The sequence below is a fragment of the Doryrhamphus excisus genome, linkage group LG4 (genome assembly GCF_037039965.1).
Source record: "Doryrhamphus excisus strain RoL-2023G ecotype Guam linkage group LG4, RoL_Dexc_Guam_v1.1, whole genome shotgun sequence".
In the NCBI taxonomy this organism is placed as follows: Eukaryota; Metazoa; Chordata; class Actinopteri; order Syngnathiformes; family Syngnathidae; genus Doryrhamphus; species Doryrhamphus excisus.
This window is the reverse complement of record NC_136360.1, coordinates 6,706,788-6,722,462: the sequence shown is the minus strand read 5'-3', so window position 1 is coordinate 6,722,462 and position 15,675 is coordinate 6,706,788. Positions and strand designations below refer to the sequence as shown.

General features: G+C 42.3%; 1 long non-coding RNA gene across 3 annotated transcripts in view; it reads left to right on the top strand.

Annotated features, from left to right (window-relative positions):
• LOC131129894 (uncharacterized) overlaps window positions 1-15,675 on the top strand; it is a 33,964-nt gene that overhangs the window by 4,014 nt on the left and 14,275 nt on the right. For 2 of the 3 annotated variants that reach the window (XR_013627261.1, XR_009129916.2), the window contains exons 2-3: window positions 5,280-5,382; window positions 14,664-15,674. This is a non-coding gene — a long non-coding RNA (uncharacterized LOC131129894). Of the gene's footprint in view, window positions 1-1,773; window positions 2,021-5,279; window positions 5,383-14,663; window position 15,675 lie in introns of those variants that run through there. The other variant, XR_013627262.1, reaches the window with a different exon arrangement.

The window sequence follows — 15,675 nt, the reverse complement described above, 5'->3', positions numbered from 1 at the left end:
ATGTGACGTAGCTGGGGTAGGTGGCGTATCTCCTTCACTTTTTAACATATCTAATTTTTAAAAACATGATCACGTCAAACAATTCAATCAACAATCCTGCCTTCTATCTTAGATTTTGATATTATTATTTGATTTGATTTTGTTATTGAAAGGAAACTGACGTTTGAGTAAATCCATTAAATTGAGGGCCATACACTGTATACATTTATACACTGTATAAATTAAAGTATAATATGTTGTAAGATTTCTATTTAATGTTAAAATAACATTATATCATTTCAAGTAATTTTAAGTCAACATCAAATGTATAAAACATAAAATACCTTTTTGCATCCTAAATGTTTATAGTGAAGGTGCAACTTTGTCCTTAATCTGTTATTACAGGAAAAATTCGTATTATTAAGGGGGAACTTACTGAGAATTTGAATGATTGACTGACCACGTTTATTTAGTCTCATCAATTTAATAGCAAAGTTTATTCTACTCTGTCATGATAAATATATAGATATAATCACACTATTTTAGTGAGTATACTGAATGGTCTGTAGATGTCTTGCAATACCCATGTATCAACTTTAAATAGGATTTTATAGTTATAGTACATTGTGATTATTTGGACATTCATGTCTCGAGAGCAGGTTTCTTTCTATTAAATATAGCTATCCCCCCATATGTGAAAAATGCATGCTTATTGTTGTCCACTTGTGTGACCACCGAGGCCTGCTTTGAGACTGTGTACTTCCTCCTTAAGCTTGCCTCCTCTTTCCCAGCTTTGCTGCAGGTATTCCACCTCTCATACGTGCCAATAATAATAAATCTACCTGCATTTTACTTCATTAAAAAGTACGCACACATTGGATAGTGTCTTGCATTATGAGTGTTTTGGTCTTTTCAATAATTCAGAACCAACCATGCGCCACGTGGGTTGCCGGCCACTACGGCTCGGTAAGGCCAGGGAGGGAAGCTCCCAGCCCGGACTGAGTGTCAGACTGTACCCGGCGTATGGATGCACGGTGGAGCTTACCTATTTTGTTAGTTGTTTTATATTATGAAATAATTTGGCTCCAAAATGACCAGAAAATCAGCAATATACACGACACAATAACAATGCAATTATATCATTTGTATATATAATGAATTCAAATATTATAAACACCGTGCATTATACACAATTTTGGCCATGATTAGTGATGATGCACTTGCTCCTGTGGTGTTGACATTTAGCTGTGTGCCATATAGTTTGTCGTGATTTAATCCACTCTGGAAGGTGGTGTGTGTGTTGTTTGTGTGTGAAATGGGGTCGATGTAAGGTGGCATTTAACACAACACTCTTGTTTGTTGCGATAGTTTAAAGGCAAAAAATGGATACACGATACACTTTATTATCATGGTGTGTCTCATGATGAAAATGAGTGTGACATCATCGGCATCACCTTGCACATGCTCCACGTGGGCAACTCGTGCCTTGATGATGACGATACTGATGATGTCACCCTCCGTGACGTCACATGTGTTCTTTAACTACGTACTCACTCCTTTTATTCGTGCAGGTATCATGTCTGATAACAATAATTACCACTGAACACCTCTCTATGCTTCAAGTGGGAGTGGGAGGGAGCGAGGGAGGGAGAGAGGGAGGGGGGCACGCAATGGCTCCCTCCATGTGACCACCACCACCACGCAGCAGCCTTGACGCCGGCGGCTCCTTTAAGAGACGTGGGCTAGTTTTTCTCTTTGGTTATCTAGCTGTATGAGTTTATGCAATATCATAAAGCTAGAGAACCGAATGTAGAAACTAGTCCCGGGATCGTCACGCCCCGTGGATTCGAGAATGTATGCGAAGGATGGCTGGATGGAGCGATGATGAAGCCACCGTGGAGGGATGAGAAACACCGCGTGGATCGCGTGACGATACGCCTCCTTCCTTCATTTACCAGCCCTGCTTTTGGATGTGTATATATAAGCCGGTGAAACCTGGACTGGAGGACCTAAACAATACATAAAAGGGGGCGTCGTGTCGGTATGCATTCGTTCTGTGCCGTACAGTGGGGAGATGTTACACTCATGGAGGAGGTGCTTCAAAGCACAAGCATGCATGCCTTGTATTATTTCATGCATCGTGTTGTTGTATGCAAGAAATCAAATGATCACGGATGTTTGCGGATAGATGCGTCTGATTGGCCTATTGGTGCCAGTCACGTGCTCCACCAGTGCACCCACCCACCTCCATCAAACACATTGAACCAACTGAGAAAAAGGCCAATGGGTGCACTTCCTAACTCGTCATTTTTGCAATGTATGTGTCGGTTTTGTTGTGGGATTCTAGCTTGGGTGCTCTTAATTGCTGGAGCATCTTGCTGTTTGTGGTGTCATCAGGTCTGCATATCATATAGCAATGGGCCACATGGGATGAAGTGAAGGCATTGAATCCAGGATTTAGCCAGATCCATGGTCACGTGTTAAAGTCAGGTCCTCTATTTTAGCATAAATTGCAGCCAATAAAAGAGCAGTGGCTAAGCCTTCCTGCATCATAATAATTTTAAAGGGGATCTTTAAGAGTCCCCTTGCCACAAGTGAGTGTATTCGTGGAATCAAACCTGCACATCAGCCCCCTTTCAGTCACATGCAGGGTGCCTTCCTGGCGTCCCTGTGTCATGTGTTACGCTGTGGTAGATCGACCAACATATACACTAATGCCTTGATGTGTGTGTACAGGAGCAGATTTTGTCAGCAAGATTAGACAGAGGCCAGGGTCAGCCAGCGCCACCTTTTTTTTCGTTATGATGATGCCCATCTGAGGTGTAAACTCTTGCTGTTTCTGCTTTGTATGTATTGTTAAAAGAGCCTGTTGAATTTTAAACACGCCACAAAATACATACTTGTTTGGCTACCATGGCTGCTAGTGTAGAGCTGCAGAAGGCAGTATATTTCTTTATAGCATCTTGTAGCATGTCATCTCACTGAGTCACTATACTAATGGAAATGGAAGTATATAGTGTTAGCCATGCTAGTGTTCTTGCTAGTGTTTGATTTTCATTTTGTGTCATTACATACACTCACATGTTTAGCATGTTGAGAGTCAATCATACATCCATGTTCCCTGGTATTGTATGTACTCAAGGTTTTATTTTATTGCTGAGACAACCATGATGACATTGTACTGTGCATCAGAATATGTGAATGTAATATTGTCAGTGTTGAGAGACGTGTTACCTTAATTTCTGTCAAAAATATGTAAATACCAAGAAACACTTGTCAAAAGAGTATTAATGCTCAGAGACAACCATTAAGATAATGTCTAAAAAAGTGTTGACTGCTGAGAGACAAGCACTGACAAAAATAATAATCTTAAAAAATATTGGCAGTGCTGACAGAATTAGGGGTTTGTTTTGTCAGAAAATAAGGTGACCATGCAGAGAGATAGGAATTCATGCTTGTGCACCAACTTGTGAAGATTGTTTGGGACAGAAGGTATTACTTTGCTTCATCCTAATGTAGTATTAAGTATTGAAGACATCCAAAGTCAATAGCATTTGAACACCTATATCACTCCAAACCTCTAGGGGGCATATTAGCAATTTTGGCTGACTGACAATGTCTCCTTGCAATAACACAACATTTTTAGTAATTTCCAGTCCCTAATAATTTGATAAATACACAGCTTTTGTCCTTTAAATGGATTATTTCAGCATCCAGCTAACATTTATAGCACAGGTTAATTTTATATTACTATATACTCTGATTGCAGCACACACACACAATGTTTGCCCAGTTGTGGTAGAAATGAATGCATTGCTGAAGGGGTAATAAATGGGGTGCACAAGGGGAGGGGGCGATATAGGAGGTTGGGGGGCGGCTTTGAGATTGAAATTCAGTCTGGCGAGTGACGGAGAGGCAAGCAAGCAGGCAGGCAGGCTAGACGTTGGCGTTCCCACATTAATATATGTGTCTGTCTGGGCCCTCTTCGGGCCCTCAGCACCAGATGGAGTCTGGTCTGGCCCAACAACACCTGCCACGGTGCATTGTTTCCATCAGTCAACTTTCTATATGTCTGCTTTTTACCATTTTTATTGCCATTGTATTTTACATTCTTAGGCCTTGCTTACTTCTATACCATAGGACAATATGAAAGATGTTTGGACCATCCTTTCTACCCTCCTTGTTGAGCTTTACTGCCCTGCTGCAGTTCTAAACTACCATCCTAGACATTATCTTGCTTGTGTCACACACGGTGTGTGTGTATGTGTGTGTACAGACTAGGGCATTTGTTGAAACCTTAGTGCAGTGGTTGGGAACCTTTTTTGAAAAAGGTGCCATTGCAGTTACTATATTAAATGTATGCAAAAATATTGTTACATATTATGAGCATTTGTTTACGTTGACAATGTATTTACATTTAATTGCATGCCCTGCCCTGCAGGTTCCCCACCCATAGTTTAGTGTCTTTTTTCTTTCCGCAGAGTACAATAAACAAGCAACTTAAGCACAGGCCTCACTACAGAACTGCCTTCTTTCTTCCAAAGAAAATAGGAACTTGTGGACATTTTTTTTTACAATTTTGAAACACTTTTTCCTCAATACAATGACAAGTCAATTGCCCTGTGTTCCAACACGGGCACTAATTTGATGATTCCTTTATTTTTACACAACCTCCATTGGTTCCACCCCAATAAAACCTCCTGATCAATTTTCTGCAATAATTTTTGTACCTTGAATTGTATGTATATATTTATCTAAACCCGTTCCCCCCAACTTATGAATTCCAGAGGTTTGGCAGCCTAGCAACAGCCTCTGACCCGTGCAAGGGAGCGAAAGGGAAAGTATTTGAAAGGCTGACAAGCCAGCTTTAAATCCGCAAAGGACGTCAGATTTTTGGTGGATGTAATCTCACAGTACTTTGTGTAATCGCTTGTGAAGTGCGCCGCTTGTGTGTTTGCCTGCCTGTGTGTGTGTGTGTGTGTGAGAGAGAGAGAGAGAGAGAGAGAGAGAGAGAGAGAGAGAGAGACTGCAATTCATTCAGTATTGGCAACTGAAATAAGAAATGAAAAGCATTTCAAACATCAGAAAAAGATACACACAAAAAACTGCCATAAATACACTGAGTGGACACTTCATTAGGCATACCTGCAGTTATATTATATCCAATGCAACTACAAAATGTTTATACTATAACGTCAAGTGGTTTAATGCTATTTTTGCATAATAGATATAATAGAAATACATAAACCTCGCTATGATCCATCCTCACAGATGGAATTTTTTTGTTTCCTGTTTTGCAGGTATATCTTTGGACACACATGCATATCAGCCGCAGGCCCAAGTGAAGTCAAAGAAGAAAGGCTCTTGGACTTGCCCACACAAATGTCTTACTACACTTTTCAGGTGAGAAAAACATAATTAAATTGATGATAAAAAAATATAGGAGATGGGTATCTATGAAGGTGCACCCTGATCTTTTAGTCATAACAAATTGGGGTGGCTAATAACATGTAAATATGTGGCACGTTTTCTTTAACTTATGTTAAGCGGTATAGAAAATGAATGAATGAACATTGCATATTGTAGTATTTGCCTTAAGTTGCACAAATAGTGTTTACATATTTGTAAATGCATCCAGTAACATCACAGTAAAGAATCTACCATTCATTGTCATCATTCATGACCTGACATTAGTGTGAGTGAAGAGCTATTGCCTCTATCGATATCGGTTCATATCAGTATAGGAAATGAAGTGGTGGGCATTGTTGGTGTATTGGGTATTTGTATATGGAAGCATCTCTCATAACAAATAATGGGAATAGCAATGACCTTAACTGTTATGCAAGTGTAAATTGATGTCAACCACGTCTATTGTATAAGAAGTATCAAATTTTTTAAGCATTCTTAATTATAGTGTAAAAAGAAGTTAACTCTAACTTTGTCACGGTCCGGCTTGTGAGTTGTAAGGTTCGACCCCAGGATGCAGAGAATAGGACCCAAATGCAGGTAAAGATATATTTATTTGTGCTATGCAGCGGGATGGCGCATTTTATATTCACTGCACTTAAGTGTGTGATGGAAGTCTTTGAAAACGTCAGTGATTTCTATATGAAGATACAGGCTGAACACCAAAGCATTTGAATCCCTTTAAAGATACAGGTTTCAGCATGCACCACCATACTTCGAAACCTTTGTATAGCTACGCACCACGAGGTGCAACAGCAAAATAAAACTAATATCGCTTTCCCTCTTCTACACATTTCTTACCTCCTCTGTGCCACGCTGCAAACAGAAAGTCGCATAACGGCTTCATATGGGGGCCCCTCATGCAGCCATGCTGCCTCTGCTAACTAGTTAGCAACAGCTAGCCTGCAGTCTCTCAAAGAGATGCAGGTGACTCTGAATTCCTGCTTCCTTCTCCTTCCTTCCTTCCTTCGCCTCTCCACGTTGAGTGACAAGACTGTAGATTAGCTAGGCGCCTCTCGCCTCGTGCCTTCTCCACCTCCTGCAGAGAACAAACTAGACAAGAAGGATAGACGGATGGAAGGAGGGAGATGTTCATCATTGAGATGGGGGAGAAACCGAAAAGATTTTATTTGATTTCCCTCCAGGGGTAGATGAGTGTTCTGTGACACTGGCCTAGTTCTGTATGAACGCCCCCCACTCCTCCTCTTCCTCAAGGGAAAGAGTTTGAGAGAATCAGACAAGTGAAGATCAGAGGAGATTCCACCGCCTGTGGCTATCCTCCTCTGTAGCGTTCGACCACCTCCTAAACGCAATGAGGGCCGCTTGCGTCGATAGCGCATCCTCAAACCGCTGTAATCAATGCAAGTAAGCAGCAGTTTGGAGTGCGGACTTTAAAAAGTGGGGGCGTTGCTAACGGGCTCGATCTGACACAGAGACAACGTCAAAGCAGATGTGACAGCCCACACACACACACACACACACACATTCATGCCCTTGCATGTAAGTGGGGTTATGCACATGTCCTTGCTGCATAACGTCATTGGACCTTTTGTATGTCTGTATACAGTTCCAAACACAGCAAATACAAATGATCTGTTCTAGGGTCAAACTGTCACCCTCATTCTTTCCTTTCACCTATACGTCCCTTCCTCAAATGCTCGCATCCTTCCACTCTTGTGTCTCCTCATCCACCATCCTTGCCTTGTGCCATCCTTCCCTCCCTCCAGTCCCACAAATCCTCATCCTCCAGTCTCCTGTCTTCTTATCTTTGCGTCATTTCATCCTTCCATCTTCAGCTCCTCCATTTGTTTGCACCTTTCCATCCTCTCCTCCACTTATTCTTCCAGCTTCCTATCTTCTTCTCCCTCCATCCTCACCTAACTCCTATCCGCCCTTCCCTTCCCCCCACCCTCCACCCTTATTCAGTATCAGCTCTCCAGCCGCCCCAGAGAAACCAATTCAGACCGCTCTGCTCCACACCGTCATGGCGCGTTGGCCAAGGGAGATGGAGTCCTTTCAGGTCCTCGGCTACACACACACGTGCACACACACACACACACACACACACACACACTACCACCAAACTCCTCTACATCCTTTCACTGCCAATCTGCAGGCCAAAGTCCTCCTGAGGTTCTCTTGGAGTTATTCTGTATGGTATATGACCTTTAAAAGGTGAAAAAAATGCATGTGGGCGTGTGGGATGTATAGCAAATCAAGCATCCCCTCATATGTTTAAACACAGCGATTGAGTGCATTGGGTTCTGTTGAATGGTGTAGAACCGAACACACACACACCCGCCCCCTTGCTGTCACGGCGTCTTAAATCCGGTCGTCACCATTTTTTTGTATTTGTGTGCATATCCCATCTCGATGGGCTGTTCTCGAAAGTTGATTTAAATTACACCCTCTGCATTGTGCGTCTTGATAGGATATACTGTAAATCTCCTGAAATGAATGCACTTTTGTGTGTGAATGTGTGCAGAGTGCAGGCGGTGTATGTTAACATAAATTAAAGTGTATTTGCAGAGCCCATTGGAAGAAGCGCAAAAAAGGAATCTCAGTCTCAGATAAAATGAAATAATAATAATCATTTTTTTTATTTTTGACTGAATTTGGAGAATGGGGTGCAGAATAGTGACGGGCGGTAAAGGGAGCGCAGAAGGGGTGGGGGTCAGGGTTGTGCTGAAAAGCAGCAGACTGGAGATTGAATGGGACAGAAGGGGGGGTGGCATTAGTGGCGGAGGCAGTTTGGGGGTGGTGGTGGTGTTGCTGGTGGGGGCCCTCTATTGGTTCAATGCAACGGCCACAGCAGCTGTGAAAAGAGGTCTCCCCTTTTTCCCACGCCCGGCGCGACGCACCATCCTCGCTTCGGCCTGCCAGGGTCACGTCACGTCACTAATATATACTGAGGCCTCCCACAATACACACATATAGCACAATCATGCACACAGGCATTTTACATGAGGCTAACAGGGTTGTTGCAGAGGAACACTATTGCGGTATATTTTTATTTATATGCTTATATATGCTTTATTTTAAAGATGGCCACTCTGGTGTGAGCATGTTGCACCTTAGCATTTACTAACTATAATCATATTCCACAAAGGCTTTGTCCAGGCCCTCCCCACCACCACCACCACCCAGTGCCAGATGCCCTTCTGCATTGTGTGGGTGCTCACCCCATCAGCCCCCCCCCCCAATTCCTCCCTTTGCACCCATGATGTCACCCTTCTTGCCTGCCTGTCATCACCTCCACGAGAACTTGAGTGTGGGAAGGCAATGTTTTCAATGTTTAAGGGAGGCAAGGGTGGTGGGGGGTTGATTATTTGGTTGGCGGTGGGTATAGAGTCTGGTCCGAGAGGTCAACGAGTGGACTTGAACAACGAACGGGCGAGACTCGTGACTCCCCTAAGTGGAATTTAGATGAACGTGTCAGTCCGCCTCCTGCACTGATTCAGTCTGGACTTGGTCTTGAAAAGTCCTCCATTAGCCTCACAAAAGATGGAAAAGAAAGCTGAGGGATGGAAAGAAAGGCTTGTCTAAACCATGTGTTTACACCTCTATATCTCACACATGTAAATTGATGTAGTTAAATACAAGGATAGATGGATGGATGGATGGATGGACGGATGGGCAGATGGATGGACGGATGGATCATAGCAATTTGAGGCTTAGATCTTAAAGTACAAATATTCTGAATATTCCTCTTGGATTTGTTTTCACAAAAAATATTAAAGTTAGGATTTTTAACTAAAATTACCGTTTAGTAGAAAAGCCACAAATTTGTCCCAAAGTTAGTGATTTATTTGAAATAATACTTTTTTTTTTAGCTTAGCATATCTGCCATGTTTGTGACATTGTCTTCCCCCATAAGCAATAATGGAATTAGTAATAATCTGTACCAATGTCAAACTGTCATAAAAATAATAAAGGTCACCATTCTTGGCTGCCAAAGTGTAAAAAAAAATAACCACAGTTGATATCAAGCCATAAAAAGAGTATACTATTTTTAAGATCAGTGCTTAATGTGAAGGTCACACATGTTTTTTTCATTCAAAATTTTCACACAAGTATAAAAGAAGATATAAATTATAAAAAAACGATAAAACTCTACTTTAACTTCTTCCCTTACCATTCCTTACTGTGGCAGCTCTTTCCACTGGAATAAGCGTCACAAAAACAGCAACATTAGCCAAAGAAAAAGCACACTACTATGGCTTGGTGGCCTAATTGTCTGATTCTTGCTTTGGTTGTGAGAGAGTTTGAATCCTGAGTACAATTTTAAGAGGGTGGCAGCGGTTTGCTTGTGGATATATTTGAGATATTTGTCTACATATATCCAATTCCTTCGCCTTTTTGTCATTGTGCACTGTTAGAAATTAATTTATTTGTCTTAAAATTGCGTAGCAGGCAGAACATGGTCCATATACTGTATAGGTTGTCTGCAACTGTATCATCTTCGACTGAAGATGTCTCAGACACAGATATCTTTTAACTGTAAAACATTTACAAAGTACATAATCTTAAAAACATAGTTTTGTCTTTCATATTATTTATTTGTGGCCTTTATGTCTCTGCTTTCTGTTTCTCTCTGCTGGTGGGACGAAGCAATTGTCGAGGGAGACAATGACTCAAAACGACTCACTTAATTAGCTCGTAGAAAAGATGCATTGTGGCAATTAGGGAGCACAAAAGGAGGGGAAGATGTGGCTTTTGTAACATGCTGCTATGTGTGTTGTGGCCTTTAGCACAGAAGAGTGGACGCATGCAGAGACAATGGTGGACAGGAAGCACAACACACGTTGGACCTTTTTTTTTTTTTTTTACAAACATGCAACAATAAGACTCTCTATTAAACAGTGCAAACTTGTTTCTCTCTTTGTGGATGAATTAATGAGCACTCTGTTAACAGGCCCTCAGGCTTTGTGTTCAATTTGACTGAACGTTTAGTTTAATGAGTGCATGTTTTAGTCACACTAATAAGACAAGGCACTCAAAAGCAGACAATGCTTCGCCCATGTCGTGTTTAAGCAGTTTTAGAAGTTAAAAATAAAATTAAAAAATAAATATAACAAAATACAATACAATGTAATACAATCACGTTACACTTTTTACAACTAGAAATATGTTGTTGTTGTTTTTTGGAGGGCAATTTAGCAAGTCGTTTTCATTTTTCTGGTTTGTATTAATTAATTAATTAATTTCTATGCTATGATACATTACTAAAAAAATCTATATCTTGTAATTGGGCTTTCTTTTTATCTTCAATGAAACAACTAGCATGCACAAGCAACATAGATGCTACAGTATACACATTCATTGCTCGTATTGGCTTCATAAAACATTGCAAGGGATTTTATTCTCCAGTAAAACATTAGCACTTGTCATAAACCATTCAGTATTCTATATTCATGTGGCATTCCGTTGACAGTTCTCCCTTTCTTGCTTTTTTTCGAGGACATTTTGGCTGGTCCACACGAGAAAAATGCAGCTTTAGGATGAGCTCCTTTCCTCCTTTGTGTGTGTGTGTGTGTGTGTGTGTGTGTGTGTGTCTTCGGGCACAGAGCATCCTCCTCTGTTGGAGCAGCCTGAGGGGATTTCTTTCATGCAGTCAGATGGCATCCAGGCGACCCCCTCTTCCCTTTTTTATAAGAGTTCTTTAACCTTGATAAATGAAGTTATAGGGCGGGAAGGGAAAAAAGTTGCAGAGAGGCAGGGATGAGAGAGAAAGCGGGAGCGAGGGCCACCGACTCCCCTCGGCTGGCTCGCTCTCAGGATCAATAACCTTCTGGGAGCTGCTGAGCACTCCTATCTGGCAAGGGATATATGAGGGGAGGTAAAACAAGAAACTGGAGTGTTGACAGTGACTTTCCACTGCCATCTTGTCACTTTATTTTTACAAAAAGAATGCAAAAACTGGAGTTTGAGGTGACATGTCAATAATAAAGGATGCCCTCCCCATCTCAACCTTCATGCCACCCAGCCACCTATCCTCCAGGACAATGACTACACAGTCTCCTCTCACAGAGGTTGCACACTGTCGATACAAACCCTCAGACAAATGGGATTTGGCATGTTCAATGAACAGCGCTGCCAAATCCCTGTTGTGAAGTGCTGCAGAACCATATCTGTTTGCAGTGTGCCTTATGGCGCTCTTACTAACTGTTCCTTAAATATCCTCCATTACAGTCTAATAGGATTATCTGTTGCATTTTGTCATTGGATTTGAATACTTGTGGATGGTATTATTAGGGAGCAGGAGGTAGATCACCTGAGATTTTGATCTGACCTGATTGCTGGCTGTGGTCTGGTGATCTGGCTCTAATCCTTCACCCCCCCTTCTCAGCATCCCATGCGTCTATCCTGGTCCTGCTGCTACTTTCTCCTGTCCTTAATTGAGTTAGGCATCAGTTGACTGCCCCTATCATTGCTAGAGAGCAGGTTGGACCTCCCTTCCCAGGAGGAGGGAGTATTGTCTACACTGGTTTGACTAGTGTAATCCTCTCCTACCACTACCACCAGGGACAAAGGGGCACTACCCCTACTGCCTTAAGACTTCTTTGCAGGACATTCACTCCCTGATGAGGACCGTGCCCCAGAGTTCACTCTTAAACGTTGACATGTGCGCTTCTAAAGACATGATACACATTTTTAAAAGATAACTAACGCACAGAGATACTGCAAAACTGCAGCATCAGAACCATAACAGTAGAGCTCACATTTATTATTGATCTGTGCATTTCACAAAGAACCAAGCGAACATCACCGCCAAGCGCCTGTGGTGCAACATGTAAATATTCTTAAGTGTTAAACGCCACCGCCCAGTCCGCCTTACACTTTCACAGAAGCAAACTCTGATATGACCTCAGAAGATAGAAAATTTGTAGGTTGAGTTAGTTCTTCCTTTCTGGATTAGTGCTGGTCACACAGAAATCACAATCTTTACTTACATGTCATTTTTCTGTAGAGACAGCACAGACACAAAATGCCCGGCAATTTCCCACCTTCAAAAGTAATCTCTGGAGTCTGAGACACATAGTGGATAGGTTTCACTTCTGACACTCATGTGTAAAAAAACAATCATAAATTACATTAAAATGTGACACCGACAGTAACTGAGCTTCTAAAGTTGTCAAAGTCTGTATAAGATGATGATTTTAAAATATTTATATTTAAAATAATTCCTTTAAAATAAAATTGATCACTTTTTATTCAAAATCGTACAAAATTCTCATTAAGAAAACTTTTTGGACATGTACAAGTCCAATGCCGAAGAGTATTACCACGAAGTACCCCAAGACCAAACCTTCCCTTGACCTCGTTTTCCCTTCACCCCTTTCTCCCTGATTCAACACTAACAAACCTTCTCTTCTCCCACTCCCTGTTTGCCTTTCACTGCTAAAACAGCTCCCTCCATCCATCCTGCGGGACAGCCACAATGCATGGGCCATGTCCCGCGGCAGCCACAAAGCAGCCCTGAACTAACAATATCACCAAGGCTGCCTGGAAGCCGCATAGGCCCATTGTGCTCGGTCAGAGGGGAGTTAACACCCATGTCTGAGCCCAATGAATAGCATTATTGTGTCTGAGACATGCAGCGCACCCCCTGGTCCCTCCATCCATGCCCCTCAAACCCAAACCACCACCCCCTTCTCCCTGAACTTGCCTCTTGGACACTCTGGCACCCACTTGGCTTCGATGTCCACCTTGAACTTTAATGCTTTACTTTTCCACTAGAAGCTAGTTACTAAGTTTCTTTTTTGTTTCTTAGGAATCTTTCAGTTTTGGATGAACGTTAAAGTGTTGGCACAATTTTGGAATAGTTTAGGAGGGGTGAGGGGTGGGCTTGCATGGTCCTTTCTCTACCCAAGAACACAATGGGAGCATGAATCCTTTAACAAACAACCCCCTCGCTTCTACTGCCACCACCGCCAAACTGCTATTATCATATGAAGAGGTTAGCTGGATCCATTTGAATGATTGTAGATGACACAAAAGCTGAGATGTGCTTCTTTGACAAAGTTTCTTAAGACATTTCCATTCCTTCACATGCTCTTTGGCGTCAACACAGGCTAGATCTTACCTCTAAATGTTGTTTCTTTTACATTTTGTTCGATAAACTTGAAAATGTTTTGTTGTTTCATCAACATATTTAACCATAATTCAATGCAATTGACTCCCAAACTTTGGCCTGAAACATCGACCATTGTCCTAAACCTATTACTTTCAAGTCTGATATTGGTTTGAGATCAAGAATCTGCCATCATTTGATTATCATTTGATTATTTTACATCTTCACACTGGAAGAAGAGGGGAAAGGGATGTGATCTTGAGTCGCAACCCCACAAAAACAGTGGGCCTCCTCGTTGGCAAAAAGACACCTAATCATAAACCAAGAAGTGACCCATTTGTTTGCTAAATTTAGAAAGTAACTTCTCCAAAATATAAAAATGTTATATATACCCATAAGGAACTGCAGGGAATGCCAACCACAACAGCAGAAAATTTTGACATCCGCAAAAAGTTCTGCTCAAACTTTCTTCCTGTTAGAGGAAACTTTTTTTCCTCTGTGACCAAACTGCTTGCTCATGTGGTTCATGTGGATCTCGATATACAGTATAAGTATAAGAACAGTTATGTTAAAGCTACCTACTCCATGTAAAAAGTTCCTTTTAGTTGTGATTATACAGTGTTACTATTGACAGTGATTGGCTTAGATGTGAACTCTTCCTTAGGCAAAGTCTTGTTAAAAACGCAACAGTGGTTGAAAACACAAAACAAAATGGATAAGTGGTGTCAGTGGATGGGGTCATCATACAGAAATGATGACAGAAGCAGTTGAAATACACATTTGTCAAGAAATGTCAGCGCTTGTTACTTTCTGATAAAACTGCACAAAGTACAACAATGTCGTTGTGTCCTGTATAAAAGGCACAGACTGGTGATGAATGTCAGCGCTACTGCAACGGCTGTGATGGTGCAATTTTGGAGGATTTCTGTGTGAGAAATGCTAGTATCTAATAGCAGAGAGTTTGTTCGCTGCACACTGTTAACTGTCAGACCTCCAATCCCTGCGGCCTGCGCTCTGCAAAGTTAGTCGGTTCATTTTGCCAGCTGAGAGACTATGCCAGAATTTTCACCCATGACCTTTCGATGCTGAATTTCTCTTTAAAAAGTGAACATTAACAATTGTTTCTTTTGTTTGTATGCTGCAGAAAAATGATGCGGAAGAGGAGTGGGTGGAAGTAAGGATGGGAGAATTGCAGGAAGCGGCTGAACCCGGAGCAGGTGAACACAGATGTGGATCGCCATTACTGGTTCTCTGGCTGCCTTTCCCTTGGCCCCCGGCAATTGTGTTCAAGGGTCCCACAAAGCCGGCAGGGGCCAGCCAACATTTGCAGCAGAGTGGGCAGCCGAGGGCCTGGCCCGAGCCAGGAGAGAGGCAGGTGAGGCGGGCGAGCCGGAGCGCCCATCGCCGCCGGCAAGGAGCCTCTGCGCAGTGAAATCAATACGAAGGAGAGAGGCTAGCAGAGGTTGGCCAGAACCGCCTGCGGGCCCCTCTGAGCCCTGGGACTCACCACAATAGTGTTCCCACCTCCACCTCTTTCCAGCTTCCTTCAACAGCTCTGGCACCAGCCCGATCCAGAGCCATCACCGTTGCACCCGCCGCCCCACACAAATCTTTCAGTGTGGGTTCGGCCTTGAGGGAGTTTTGCCAGGAACATTTTGTCAGAGAGTCACAGAGGCGGGACACAAGGGTGGAAGAAAAGAATAAGCAAAGACGTGGGAAAAAAAGCATGATTCTGTTTGAATGAGGATTCACAGGGAAAGAACGATAAACTAGACGATCCATCCAAGCCTGGTACACCTTCATCTCACGGGCCTGGATGAAAGGACAACTTTTTCTCCAATCTGTTATATCAGACTTTCTCTTTTTTATTGCTTTATATTTTCTGAGCTACACTAAGAGCACCCGCCTTCAGAGGATATGGAAGTGCAGTATTGATCCAAAAAGTGGAACGGTGGAAGGGGTCGGGGGGGTTCATGGTTTCCTCTCTCTGGGTGGAAGCGGAACCCGAAGTCCACTACTCACTGCTGTAATGAATGGCTGTAAAAGTAACACTTGCGCTTGGCCTTTTTTTTTTTTTTACCTACAAATGAGCTTAATAACAGACTGAGAAGATGTGACGCTTGGCTTTGGACCTAAAGCATCTGAACACTTTTTGG